The sequence below is a fragment of the Mustela nivalis genome, assembly GCF_964662115.1.
Source record: "Mustela nivalis genome assembly, chromosome: X".
Lineage (NCBI taxonomy): Eukaryota > Metazoa > Chordata > Mammalia > Carnivora > Mustelidae > Mustela > Mustela nivalis.
In genome coordinates this window covers 114,102,507-114,114,144 of record NC_139040.1, presented here as the reverse complement: position 1 = coordinate 114,114,144, position 11,638 = coordinate 114,102,507, and the positions used below count along the sequence as shown (strand labels likewise).

General features: G+C 56.0%; 1 pseudogene across 1 annotated transcript; it reads left to right on the top strand.

Moving 5' to 3' along the window:
* The first annotated feature begins 2,613 nt into the window (after window positions 1-2,613).
* Window positions 2,614-5,265, top strand: LOC309855941 (transcription factor SPT20 homolog pseudogene; annotated as a pseudogene). The gene has a single exon. The product of its transcript is annotated as a transcription factor SPT20 homolog pseudogene (transcript).
* The last annotated feature ends 6,373 nt before the right edge of the window (window positions 5,266-11,638 follow it).

The window sequence follows — 11,638 nt, the reverse complement described above, 5'->3', positions numbered from 1 at the left end:
AACCCCAGCCGAGGACATGGCCAGGGCAACACCGTGGATCCGGGCCATCCCTCCGCAGCGGGGCAGATGCACTTCTCTCTTTGTCTCTCTCTCTGGCCAGTGACAAGTGCCCCGGTTGGGGTGGTCGGCTAAAGGGCGGCCTTTGGATGACACTCCTGGTTTCCAGAGCGGGTCTACAGTGGGGCGGTTCTCCGCCAGGGGACGACCTTGCCCCCGGCCCACCCCGCCCGCCAGGGAGAGCTGGCAGTACCTGGGGCCATGTTGGGTCCTGGCAACTGAGGGCAAGGGCACGGGCGGGCACGCACCACACCGCGCCAGGGCTGCGGCAGAACGGCCCGCAGCGCGCAGGCAGCCCCCACCCCGCGTCCCGGTGGGCGATCCTGGCACCGTCCAGGGCACCAGAGCCGGAAGACCTGGCTGCGGGTACCCCCCCTCGATTCGGAAAGGGGTGTACAGTGTTTACTGGGCAAGATCCCGAGGAGTCTGCAGTTGGGGGAACTAGAGCGCGGCGCCCACCATTCCTTCAATCGACAGCGCCAGCCTGGCGCCAAGGAGTGAGCCCTCGAGGCGGTGAGCGAACGGGAGGGGAGGTGGGGTGGAGGAGAAACGGTGTCGGTCCCCAGGGACTCCGGAGCCCGGGGCGGTTCGGCCGTCGGTGGACCAGGGACTGCGGCCCGCGCCCAGACGCGTGGGAGAGAGAGGAGAGAGAGGAGCCGGGCAGGAGGCGGGCGCAGGGCCGAGGGGAGGCGGGCGACGTCTCCCGGGCACCGACCCCGAAGGGCCCGGGACCGCCCGAGAGCACGTCTCTCTGTCAGCCTGCCGCCCCAGGACCCGTCGCTGGCCTCACCGGGTCCCGACCCTCCGCCGGCCTCACCGGGTCCCGACCCTCCGCCGCCCTGCTGGGAAGCTGGGAGTCCGCTCCCCAGGCCAGGAGCGGCCGGCCGGCACAGGTCTCGGGCTTCTTTCTTCTTCGCGAGGCGTTACTGCCAGGAATGATGCGCTTTCGCCGTCCTGTCCGAGCCTCAGCCTCGATTCGGGCAAGTGCAGGCAGGACCGAGAGAGGCAGGGGAGGACGCCTAAGAGAGGGCAGAAACTAGACAGGACTCAAGCCCCCTGGAGGCGCTCCCCAAGTACCCACTTGCCCAAAGACAGCTGGTGGCCAGCAGAAAAGCCTTCTTGCCCCTCCCTGAACCCGGGTCATCTGTGGCTCAGGAGCTCTCCGTCCAAAAGGGGTTGATCCTCGCTGGGCTGACGGTCCTATCTACTACACGTGCAGCCGGCACGATTGCCAGTGTTGAAAGCCAGCCCGGGGTTAGAGTCGTGAGAAATGCGGCAGTTTGTCCGACTCGGCTTGGCTTCTTTTCCTCTGTGGGACTATTCTGTGCATATGCTATTATCACTGCGCCTCGCATAAACCTCAAGGGTGCCTTTGAAAAAGCTGTCCCAGAGGGCCGGCGCATCTCAAGGCAGCCAAGGCTGTGGACAACAAGGGCCCCTCGGTTCTCCAGGTCCCCATCAGCTCCCTCCAGACCCAAGCTTAGCATCCCGGCTGTGCGCTCCAAGTCCGACTGATCGCTGGAATGTGCTGCCGTCACCGGGGACACTAGCTCTCAGCCCCACGACAGGCAGGCCACCCTTCCAAACCGATAGTCTCAAGCCGAGCTGTGCCCCCAGACGGGACAGACGCGTGGCCTACGGCATCCTTGGAAAGCGCGCTTCCGGGACACACGGGGCAGTACCAGGGCAATACTTAAGGATCAGAACGGCATGTCTTGCGCACAGCGACAGGACCACCACCGGGCGGACCCCTGAAGACAGGAGAAGAACGGCGATGCCTGCACCAGATTCAGCGAGCCTGCCCCGGCGCAGGCAGGGGCCACTGCCCACGGGCGCTGTGGGGTGTGTGCGAGCGGTGACGGGCACCAGGCGCAGCCCTGTTGTTCACGACAGGAGACTCGGAAACAGCGAACAATTCTGGGGGAAGCGCCGGCCCAGAAAGGAAAGGACCAGCTTCCAGGGCTTCGGCGACAGCCGCATTTCTGCGCAAACTGGCGTGGACCTGGGACCGGACCGGGGAGGGCGTATTCCTCGGATCGTTGCCTGCGCGGCGGCGGCGGCGCCGTGGCCTGGGCCTTAGGCGCAAAGCAAAGGGGTGGCCCTGCCGCGGGAGTGCGGGCCCTGGGCCTCGTGGCCCCGGGGCGGAGGCAACAACAGGAGCAGGCTTGAGGCCTGCCTCCGTGGCCCGCAGACAGCGCACATGCGCACCAGCGGCTGTTCCCGAAGGGGGCGGGGACGGGGGGCGGGGGGAGAGCAGGGAGGGCGGGAAGGGGTGCGCCCACCCGCCCACTTCCGGCCCCGCGTGCAGGGAGTCGGGACCCGCCTTGGCGACTCGAGCACGTGTAGGTGTTTTCCCCTGATCGCAGGTTTGTCGTGTGCTGCTTTCCTGGGGCGGGCTCCCGGCCCTACACTGGGAACTGAGGCTCCTGGCTCACCGCGCCGCGGGGCAGTTGCGGCGCGGGCCGGACTCTACCTCGACGTGAAAGCCGGGGTTTTCGGCCCGCTCCTCAAGGCGCTTGCGTTTTCTCTTGTCTTTAGGGCCCCTTTTGCACCACGATGCAACAGGCCCTGGAAAGGGCTTTGGACCGTGCGGACTATGTCATCGCAGGCGCCCAGCAGAGGCCTCCAAAGAGGAGAGGCTCGTCGAGTGGGGAAGCATCTCTCTACGAGAAGCTTTACGACATCTATGTGGAAGAATGTGGGAGAGAGCCTGAGGCTCCGGAGGAGCTAAGAAGCAACGTGAACTTGCTAGAGAAGCTCGTGAGGAGAGAGTCGTTGCCGTGTTTAGTGGTCAACCTGCACCGGGGAGAGGGGGGATATTCGCTGATGCTCCAGGGGAAAGACGGAGCGTATTCGGAGACCGTCCGGCTGCCCTACGAAGAACGCGAATTGCTCGAATACCTGGATGCTGAAGAACTACCTCCCGCTCTGCTGGACGTGCTGGAAAAATCGGAGGTGAACCTCTTCCAGTGCGGGTGCGTCATAGCGCAGGTGCGGGACTACAGGCAGTGCAGCGGTGGGGAACCTCCGGGCTACCAGAGCAGGCACATTCTCCTGCGCCCGACCATGCAGACGTTAGCCTGCGACGTGCAGTCCATAACCAGCGATGGCCAGGAATGGACCCAGGAGGACAAACTGTCGCTTGAGAGCCAGCTGATCTTGGCCACCGCTGAGCCCCTGTGCCTGGATCCTTCTGTAGCAGTAGCCTGCACGGCGAACAGGCTGCTCTATAACAAGCAAAAGATGAACACTGGGCCGATGAAAAGGAGCTTCAGGAGGTACTCTGCCTCCTCTCTGCATCGGCAGCGGGAGCTGTCTGCTTGTCCCCCTCCTCCTGAGCTGACAGTGTGGGCCTCTTGCCGGAAACGCAGGGAGCGCCAAGACCGTCCCTGGTACGACCTCAAAATTTCTAAGGCGGGGAGCTGCGTAGATACGTGGAGGCGGAGGCCGTGTGACTTGGCGGTGCCTTCGGAAGTGGATGTGCAGAAATATGCCAGAGGGAGGAGGTCCGCCCAACGGGTCGTCTCACCTCCGGGAGTCTGGCCAGCCGGCGAGGTGAGGGACGGTGGTACGTGTGGCCGCGAAGCCGGCCAGGAGCCTCAGAGCACGGAGCTGAGCTTCCCGAAGTCGCCGCCGCCGAATAATCCACCTTCCTCTGGAGCGAGAAGGCCCTGGAAGGAAGACCGGTGGGAGGGACAGATGTCTCCTCCGCACCCCTGCACAGACGACCGTTCAGGCAGTGTCCCGCCGGAATCAAAGACGGCTGCCGGCGGGGTGGTCACGGGGGCAGAGCTGGCCGTCCCGCAGAAGGCCAGCTGTACGGTCACCGGGTCGCACGGCTCAGGCGGCCTCAGTGGGCTTCCTCCCGGGAACGACCCAGAACAGCCTGACATGGCGTCGGTTCGGTCTCCAGTCCAGGGGGAAGGCGTGGGACGGCCACCTCTGCGCATCAGACTTCCCTGGAGCTCAGGAACGAGCCGGTCGGGGAACAGTTTTATTCCATGGGAGGCCAGCAGCTTTCGTAAATCTCCATCTCCTGCTCCCGCTCCTAAGCCAAGTCCCTCCCAGCAATCCCCCGTGGCCGTGAATCGAGGGAGCCTGCTTCCCGCAGCCACCGTGTCCGCCGCCAGCGCCCCACAGAGGAGCCCGGCCAGCCGGGTCTCGGCCGGCTCCCAGCAGTCCTCTGTGAGCGTGACCGGAGTGGGCACGCTTCCTGCAGCCCCCGTGTCCACGGCCAGCTCGTCCGTGAGAGCCCCGGCCACCCGGGTCCCGGCCAAGGCCCAGAAATCCTCTGTGGAAGTGATTCGAGTGAGCGTGTTTCCTGCAGGCACTTTGCCCACCGCCAGCTCCTCACTGAGAGCCCCGGCCACCCGGGTCATGGCCAAGTCCCCGAAATCCTCTGGGAAGCAGGGCCCTGGAGTCGGCAGGCTGCCTGCAACCACCCCATCATCGCAGAGCAGCCCGGCCGTCCAGGTCACGGCCAGCTCCGCGGGCCACAGCCTCCTCCAAGTGGCGGGCCCCGGTTGCGGAGCGCGGGCTTTGGAGAGGGGCTCTGGCCCGGGGCAGGGCCCTCAGGCTGGGGCCAAGGCTCCTGTGGGGATCCAGCCCAGCAGCCTGCCTTCAGGCGCTCGGCCCCCCAGTGCGGTGCCCGCTGCAGCGCGGAGTCCTCCGGTCCGCGTCCAGTTTTTTTTAAAACACGCTTCCGGCCTCGGGCCAGTAACTCTCCTGGAGGTTCCCCAAGAGTCGCTCCTTTTGAACACAGCGCGGCAGCCAGAGCGGCGGCTCTATCACTTGATTTCCCAAGAACAACTTCAGCAAGCCTCCACTGGGGGTCCTCAGCGGCCTGGGCCCCAGGGTCCAAGTGGAGGAGGTGCAGCCAGTCCAGAAAGGGCCTCCTCTGCTCAGCAGGCTGTGGCGCTAAACCTGGCCGGCGAGGGGGAGCTGCCGCAGCCCCACGCGGCGGTGTCGGCGGTGTGGGCCCCGTTGGGCTCTGGGGAAAGCCAGAGAAGCCCAGAGCAGAGCTGTCCTCGTCCCGCGCACACACTGCGGCCGCCCCAGCCACAGGGACCACGGTTGAGAATCTTGCAGGGCCCTGTGCCCATGACGACAGTCATCGCCCAGACAGCCGGGCGGCCTCTGGCCCCGCGGCCCACGAGCCTGGCCAAAGGAAAAATAGACAGAAGCCCGCCTTCCCCTCCCAAATCCTGAGTCTTGCCGTATTTTCTCTTTGTACAAAACACCAGAGCATGGGCCCAAACCAGCTCCCGAATTTTGACTTCATTTTGGTTCTGGGTTTTGGTAGTGTTTTTTTTTTTTTTTTTTCCTTTTCCTCGATGTGTCTGTGTTTTACATTTCGGTGTCCAGACTGTTTATGGAAGCACAAGCTCGTGAGCGTTTCGTAGAAACAAGGCAGCGACTCAGGACACTGGGATTGTTTTTGCTTAGAGTCGTCGCTTTGTTGCTATCCTTGTAGACAGTCATCTTATTAGTTAATGTTCTAAAGTAGATCCAGCTCCAAACTGGGTTCGGTCGAAACCCCCGAGAAAGTATAATTTCTCGAGAACCGTAAACGTGCACTCGCACCACAGTTAACATGGGTACTCCTTGAAGAGGATGGTTGTCCAAACTTTTAGGGGAGCTAAAAATCCTGACCTAAGATGTACCGCCTTAACCATTTTTAAGGTGCCTTTGGTTGATGCTGGGTAGGTGGACATGGTTTCCCAAGGCGGTTCTGGGGCTATTCTCTTGCAAAAGCGCAGCTATCCCCACCAGCAGAGCTCCCCGTTCCCATCCCCCGCCCCCAGCGCAGGAACCCAGCCTTCTATTTTCTGTTTTCCCGAGCTGGACTGCTTCAGATACTTTGTATGAATCCTGAAGGGGTGTTTGTCCTTCGGTGACTGGCTTCCTTTGCTTGGCATGAGGTCCTGAAGTTTCCTGTGTGTTGTAGCCTGGGAAGGGAAGGGCGTAGCCTTTTGCACATGGTTTCCCTGTGCATCGTCTGTACTGAAGTGACTTTTTAAATACCAGAAACCCCTTTTGGAAGAGTGGTCTTGGTGTGTGCTGGTTTGTGCACCGTGTATGAAACGCAATTCTGGCAAATTTGTTTTGAAAGAAACTGTGAAACCTCCCCAGAGAGGATGTGCTTGCCAGGCTTATATGGAGGATGTGGGCAGAGTGGCTCAGGGGCGCCCCTGCTTGGTGGCGGCGCCTAGGCTGCACTCAGTGCCCGCGCTGCCCCCTGCAGAGCCCAGCCCCTCTCGTCCAGGTGCAGTCACTGGCCTCGAAAAGGCACCTGTGGGATGTCTTGCTTTCTCCCTGTTTGGTCCTTTACTTGGTTTAGAACTCCTGGTTATTTGGAGACATTGAAGAGCTTCGCATTGGCAAATGTGTGTTATTTGTTTGCTTTTCAAGTGTTGGCGACCTCTGGTCAGATTCCGAAGCGGGACCCCTACGCCCCTTTCTGCCTGTCCCCTCCTGGGGCCCCTGGGCTGTCCTGCATCCCGGCTCCCCCATGTCCGTTCCTGCTTTCTCGTGTCGGTGCGGCTCACGACAGCCCTGAAGTTCTTTCTGTTTCCCCTTCCTTTGTACGGAGACGCACTTCTCGGGAGCGACAGTCACCCGTCCTCAGGGGTGCCGCTGGGCGTCAGTCGCTGCATTTACGCGGCTGTGCCATCACCAGCTGTATTTCCCAAGCAGCTGCCTCCCCCCCAGGGCGGCCTCTGTGGCCACGAAGCACCGGCTGCCGTCCTGTCCCCCAGCCCCGGAAGCCCCCGTTCCTTTCTGCGTCCGTGGACGGCCGCGTTCTGGACACTGGCTGACGGTGGCGTCGGAGAGCAGTGGCCTCTCATGTCCGGCCTCCGTCGCTCGGCGCAGTGTGGTCGAGGTTCGCGTGTGGTGTCACCCCCGCCGCGCTTCGCTCCTTCTTGCTCGGCGGAGCCTTACACGCCGGTGTGCGTGTCCGTCCCTGCGTCTGCCCGCTCTCCGTCCGTGCACGTCCCCCTCGCTGGCGAAACCTGTCGGCCGTCGTCAGTCCTGCTGCTGGGAGCGCCGGTGTGCAAGGATTTCTTGGAGAGCTTCTCACGTGTTGTCGCCTTACCATTTGTACAGGGCAGCCTGTGTCCCTGAACTTTGCTTTGCTACGTGCACACGCATGCTTGCCTGCCTCTGGCCTCACAGAAAAGGGAAGTGAGGTCTGGCCGCTCCCAAGATGAGCGATACTCTGTCTGGCTTCTCTTCAGATCGTGTGAATCTTTCGCCTTTTACGAAGAGATGAGCGGAGAGGCAGGTGACCGGCGGGTCCTTCTCGATCAACCCCGCCGTACTGTCCCGGCCCTGCTCAGGGAAGGTTTCGGCCAACCTCAAGCCAAGGTCAGATGGGCCGTGTGAGGGACGCTGAGCCCGGGAGGGCTGCAGGTAACCCATCGCGGACAACCTCATTAATGGGGCCTGCGCCTTTTAGAAGTGACCCAGCGTAGTGACCACTGGCTTAGAGGAGTTTCCGCTTGGCCTTGGGAACCAGCGAGCACCTGCACTCCGAATCTCACCTGATTTGATGTACTTCTTTCCTTTTGCCCTCTAGGTCCTGGCGTCCCTTGAACAATGTGAGCTTAGGGGCGCTGACTCCCTGCAAAGTCAAAAATCTGTATCTCTTGTCTCATTAAAAATTTAACTCCTATTAGCCTATTGCTGACCGGAAGCCTTACCGATCACCTGAACACTTGGCTAACACGTATGTTGTCTTTATAGGTATTAAATATTGTGTTCTTACGATAAAGTAAGCTGGGGAAAAGAAAATATTTTGGCAATTATTGGGAAAAGAAAAGTCAGGTATAGTACTGTGATATGTATCTATCAAGTGTAAGCTACATTTGAGTGGGCCAACGGAGCGCAAACTGTTGTTCAAGATGGAACTGTAGTGCTGGGAGACAGCAATTTAACCTGTGGTGTGGTAGTGGGATGCTTCTGTCCTAGGCAAGCAGTTTTGTGTCAGATCACCATTTGGTAGTCTTTGTATATTTCCTTGTAATGATTCTTACCAAAGTGGGTACTTCATGGAAGGTCCCTTTTGAGGATAACTGGGTATGTTTCGTGAATAAGCTTTACATTTATTTTAGTATCCTAAGAACCTTGAGGCTCTTCCATATCGCAGGTCAAGTTCATCATCTTAGTCTGAAATTAGATTCATGCAGTCTGTGTGTTTATGACTTAACGGCTGACCAACTTGCAGTGGTTGTGTGAAAGAAAGTAAGTGGCCCAGAATGTTCCAACAGGGAGCAAAGGGAACGGTCCAGGAAATGATCATCTAGGAAAATTAGGTGGGGCCAGTATAGCAGGACATGGCTGGTAATTGTGGCCTCTGCCACAGGCAGGAGTTTGGCAACAGAATTGTATTTTTTTTTTAAGTTTCTATTCATTTATTTGACAGAGAGAGAGAGTACAAGCAGGGGGAGTGGCAGGGAGAGGGAGAAGCAGACTCACGCTTAGCAGAGAGGACATGGGGCTCCATCCCAGCACCCTGGGATTGTGATGCTTAAGTGACTGAGTCACCAGGATTGTTATTTTTAAAGGGTACTTGCAAGTTCAGAGAGGAGTCTGGTTCTGTGTCACCGCTGTCCAATCAAACTATAATGTGGGCCTCATGTATAATTTAAATTTCCTAGTTGTCTCATCTTATTAAGTAAATGGAAGCAGGATAAATTACTGTTAATATTTAATTTTACCAATATATTAAAAAGATTACCATTTCGACATGTCATCAGTATTTTTAAAGAGATTTCATTTTGTTTTAAAAGATTTGATTTATTTCAGAGAGAGAGAGAACACGTGCCTAAGCATGAGCAGGGTAGAGCAAGAGGGAGAGGGAGAAGCAGACTCCCCACTGAGCAGGTAGCCCGATATGGGGCTTGATCCAGGGAATCTGGGATCATGACCTGAGCTGAAGGCAGATGCTTAATGGACTGAGTCACCCAGGCACCGGAAAGATTTTATTTTTTAAGTAATCTCTACACCCAATATGGGCCTTCAGCTCACAACCCTGACATCAAGAGTCACACGGTCTTCTGACTGAGACAACTAGGCACCCCTTATATCCTTCATGAGCTATTTTACATTCGTTTATTTTTTACTAAATCTTCAAAATCCAGACAGTTACAGCCTGTCTTCAGATGCTACATTTTCATCAGACATACTTGATCTGTACTTAGGTTCTTGTAAAATCTCCAGTTGAAAATGTAGATTCACCTTCCAACCATACTTAGATGTTTTCCAGTAATTGGATCAAGTGCCAGTTTTTAAATTTGAGTTAGTTAAAAAAAAAAAAAAATTAGTTCCTCAGTCTCACTGGCCATGTTTCAGGTCAGTTGCTACATGTGGCTATGGTGTTGAATAGGGCAGTTCTAGGGGGACAAGCAGCAAAGGAGATAGAGACAGAGCCTCAGACATGAAGTGGGTCCCAGTGTTTGAGAAAAGGCAGGGGCCGGTCGGCAGAGGAGCGTACAGTTGGAGTGGGAGTGATCCTGCCGATCCTGTGTGCTAAGCCAGAGCTCCCAGAAGCCCTCGATTCCGGTCACCTGGGTTTGCAGCTGCAGAGCCCAGAGCCAGTGGCCCCAGCCACCAGATAGGGAGAGTAGTAGAGACTGGAGAACAAGCATCAGCCCTTTCTCAGGCTCTGCCCAGTCATCTTCAAAATGCTAATGAGGAGGGCGGAAACCACCCCAATAGTTAAATTTCACTCATCTATCCCACTTCTGCGCCCCGCCCCCACGAGCTTGGAGTCCCCCGGAATTGGAGAGAGGAGACATGCCACCTTCTCTTTCATTCCTCTGCCCTGTCCATTTTCTTGGTCGCTTGCTCCTCAACCTGCATGAAGCTGGAGCAACCCTGAGTTGGTAGTTGTGGGAGCTACGGTTGGGTACATGGAGGTTCGCCATATCATTCTCTGTAGTTTGGCATGTTTGTAATTGGCTATACATGTCCATTTGAACAGTCAAGTTCCTGATGTGCCCTATTACACACTTTGCCCCACCCCAGCCTTCATCTTGTGCCAAAGTCCTGCCAGTCTTGGCCCTTGGCTTGCCCTTCCTACTTTTCTGTTGCACTCCCAGAGCCGCAGGCAGCAAAGGGTGTGTGAGTTAATTGTTAAATTCAGTTCAACAAGTTCCTCATTAGGGACAAATTACCTGAGTTTGAAATCTGCTAATTTTCCAATCAGAGTGAGTGTTTGCACTTGTGATTTGGAAATAATTACCATATGGTAAAAGCAAAACCTATGTGGGGATTCAAGTAAAGGTGAGGGAGGGCAGGAGCTTATTTTGGCATCTTCCCCGGTAACTCACGTTAGCATATGCAGATTAGTTGAGGGGCCTGTGGGGTTTGGGTGGGAGAGCTCACCTGTGGTACTGTTTTGCAAAGGCTGTTTACTTCATGTGCTAATAGCCCTGAAAGGTGACCTTGGCCTTAAAGGGAGAGCTGTGTGGCACACAGGCCTGAATTGGTTCTGGAAAGAGAAGAGGACTTTGAATTTTAGCTGTTTGACCTAAAAATACATCTATCCTTTTGCTTTAATTTGTCATCATCCTAAAGCTTCTGCCTGAGTTACATCTCCTTGGGGGTGGAAGTGGTGAGTCCAGATGCCCTTTGGGTGATCTTAGGATGGATGCCTTAAGGAAAAGCTCATCTGAGAAGAAATGTGGGATAAGATCGGAAGTGTAGAAATCTGAGTCGTTAGCTTGAAGTAAATTTGTCCCAGTCCCTTCAGTATTACTAGTTGGGGACACTTGGAAACCCACGGTAAGGAATAATCAAGGTTTTGGGTAATTTGCTTTTTGAAATTTGGAGCCCAGAAGAGCTCGTTTCCCGTGAGAAGGCAGTGCCCCTCTTCCTTTCTGGTAACTGCAGTTGTACTGGTTTCCCTTTACACCTCAGCTGACAGGAAGCTCAAAACCAAATTTGAAACTGAAATCGCCATGTTTACATTTCTGGTTAGCACTTCAGCATTCCTTGCTCTTTTTAAATTTTCAATTTCTACTTTAGTAGTTCTTTTTACTACTAGTAAGTCTGTCATAGACTTACTTCAAATCTTTTGTCAAAGAAACTGGCAATGAACGCTTCCACACAATCATAAACAAATACATAAATAGCAGCTTCTATTCATTTATACACACTGCCTCTAATCTTAATAACCTTGCCCATTAGGTATTAGAGTCTTCTTAGGACTGAAGAAAATGAGGGTCTGATAGGACTGGCCTGAGGCGATAAAGGTATTAAGTGGCACAGTTGGTATTTTCTGTCTCCTTCCAAATCCATGCCTGTGCCTGGGTACACGTACGTGTTGACAGGTCTCAGCTCAGTGGGGGACTGTGTACATGAAACTTATTTTTGCTGATCACTGCTTTCAACCATGTGGCACCAAGCCTCTCTTCCCCATTCTTTCCTGACACCTTGGGCTTATCTCCTATCTGTTAGAGTTACCTTGGTAAAGCTGATCAATCCTAAGTACAATTTCAATATTACATCCTCTGGGAGATAGAGGACTTTTGAGGATATGGTCCTCCTCCAGCTCTAATGCCACGATCTAGTGAGG